This window comes from Nanorana parkeri, unplaced genomic scaffold (assembly GCF_000935625.1).
Source record: "Nanorana parkeri isolate BGI_ZX_2015 unplaced genomic scaffold, ASM93562v1 scaffold1196, whole genome shotgun sequence".
NCBI lineage: Eukaryota > Metazoa > Chordata > Amphibia > Anura > Dicroglossidae > Nanorana > Nanorana parkeri.
In genome coordinates, this window is record NW_017307464.1 from 255,541 (window position 1) to 258,019 (window position 2,479).

The 2,479-nt window shown below is 42.3% G+C and overlaps 1 protein-coding gene across 1 annotated transcript in view; it reads right to left on the reverse strand.

Moving 5' to 3' along the window:
- LOC108796928 (voltage-dependent calcium channel subunit alpha-2/delta-1-like) overlaps positions 1-2,479 on the reverse strand; it is a 134,061-nt gene that overhangs the window by 69,725 nt on the left and 61,857 nt on the right. The window lies entirely within an intron of this gene.

The window sequence follows — 2,479 nt, forward strand, 5'->3', positions numbered from 1 at the left end:
GGGGGGGTGTTTCTTCTTACGTACCTCGCCGAGCGTCGCTGCTGCTGCGGTGTGCGGCGCTCCGAGCGGGGTCATCTCGCCGTCTCCGGCCACCTAAATTAGGTAAGTAAGAAGACGCGCTGGCGCTGACTCGAGTATAAGCTGAGGGGGGCACTTTTCACCCAAAAAAATGGGCTGAAAATCTCGGCTTATACTCGAGTATATACGGTAGTCACAATGTTGAATCTTGTAAACTACAATATATGCATTTGCCAATATAGGTTTATGTCAAACAACTTAAGATTATTTAAAAGATATGTCTATTCAGCCTGATAGATCACTCTGCAGTTTGCTAACAAATTTCCAGAATGATCAATAAAGGCATATCTCCAGCACTCCTAACAGTGGTGACAGACCTTGCTTGGCCTCATGAATCTAGAATAAATTGAAACTGGCACAGACCACAGACAAGGTGACACTAGCATTTGACTTAAGCAAGATCTTTCACATTACATTGGAGGCTGTATGGAGAAAAGTGTAAGAACTTTTTCAATATTTGTATATGGTTCTAGTTGAAATTTCTGAATTTAATTTCTGAATAGGTAGTTTAGTTTTCATATGAAATGTCTAGTAGGCTAATGGTCATATTGGGAATATTGAAAACAGAAACATACCTGGGGGAAAAAAAAAAAATCACAAAATGCTACTTAGCAGTTGGGTAGTTCCCTGAACTATATACTTGAAGGAAAGGTTGGTCTGTTAATCATTTCTACAGACAGAGTCTTGGTCAAACACAAGTTGTAAACCTGAGAATTTAAAGGGTGTAAAACTTATTTATAGGGTGTAAAAATGTTCAGCATCATGTCTCATTGCATACAATGTTCTTAAAGGAGAACTATGGGGTTAGGGCTTTTCCCCATAGTTCTCCTTAGGGTAACGGGAGGGCACAAACTAGCGTCCTCCCGTCACCCTAAGCTCAGTATACCGCGAGCTACAGCTCGCGGCACACTGAGCCGCTGAAGCGGATCCCGACAATTATGTCTGGATCCGCCCAGCTGTGTGAGTGACAGCTGGCTCTGCCTATCTAGAGGCAGAGCCAGCTGTACCCGCCCCCTCCCCCATCCGTTCCACCAGTCAGTGCTGGAGGATCGGAGGGGGGAATCCAGCCCCTCCCCTGTCACGGCAGAGAGCCGTGACAGGATAGAGAGGTGAGCGAATGCCAGTATGTATTCGCTCCCTTCCCGATCTACTGAGCCGACCTGTGACAGTCTCATTGTCACAGGTCGGCTAGAACTATGAGGTGAGTGAAAAGCACTCACCTCATAGTTCTCCTTTAGTCAAATATTTTTTTTTGGAGTGAATCTGTTGAGAAGTTTCTTACCTGGAGATCTTGACCGTTTCGACAATAAAAGAATTCCCTGTGGCAGGCTGACATTGCTAAACTGTTGCGCTGCCTATTTGAGAGTCCATATATAGGCTGTCCAATGGCCATCTGAAGGAGTGCACATGGCAGGATGACAACACTGCTACTAATTGTGAGGCAGAGGCTTAGCCACGCCAGCCTGCAACAGGAAGTTCTGTTAGTCCCCGGTCACACCTAGACATCTTGATGCTAAAAGTTAAGCACAACAAAACTCTCAACACAAGAAATCCCATTCATTTCAATAACCCCTGTTCACACCTGAGCGTTTTGTCACAAGCTGCAAAATGCCGAACGCTGGAAAAAGTACATGAGCTTTTTTTTGGCAGATTACATTGTTTGGCCTTATAGACTTCCACGGAAACGCCTAGAAACGCACGACAAGCGTTTTGCGTGTTGACCACAATGTCTTTCAATTTGACTGCTAAAACGCACATCTTAATGAGCAAATGTTTAACGCATACAAAAATGTGCTAAACAATTCAGATGAAAACCTGCACTAATATGTGTGTATTGGCAGGATCACCAAATTTGCAACAGATTCACAATAAAAATATTTACAACCAAACTTATGCAAATGCTTCTTCATATTCCTGGAAAGTTGTGGATTGTACTATGTCAGGCAACTACACAGACTGAAATTTCATCATATTGCATTTTTGGGACATGTTCTATGCATATTCCAACCGGTGGATCTTCCCTCTTTGTGATAACATAAAGAAGGGATTCAGGAGATTATTTATAGAGACACTGCAAGTTTAAATGTTTTTAGGCAACACCTCATATTATAGAGCTAGGAAAGATATATTACATAAAGCGCCTAGAATAGCAAGGCTTCCCAATATATATCATTCACCCCAAATGTAAATTATGTTCCTAAAAAAAAAATACTTATAAGCATGATTTAGAAAATAAGAACTAAACAACAAAAGCAAAACTTCTGGCTGACAATGGGGTCTATTCACTAAGCTGCTGTAGGCAGCCGAGTGAATGACCGACCTGAAGTGAGACGAACGCTGTTCGGCTATTCACTTCAGTCTGGTACGGCTCATTTCAGATATAGATTATATATATATATAT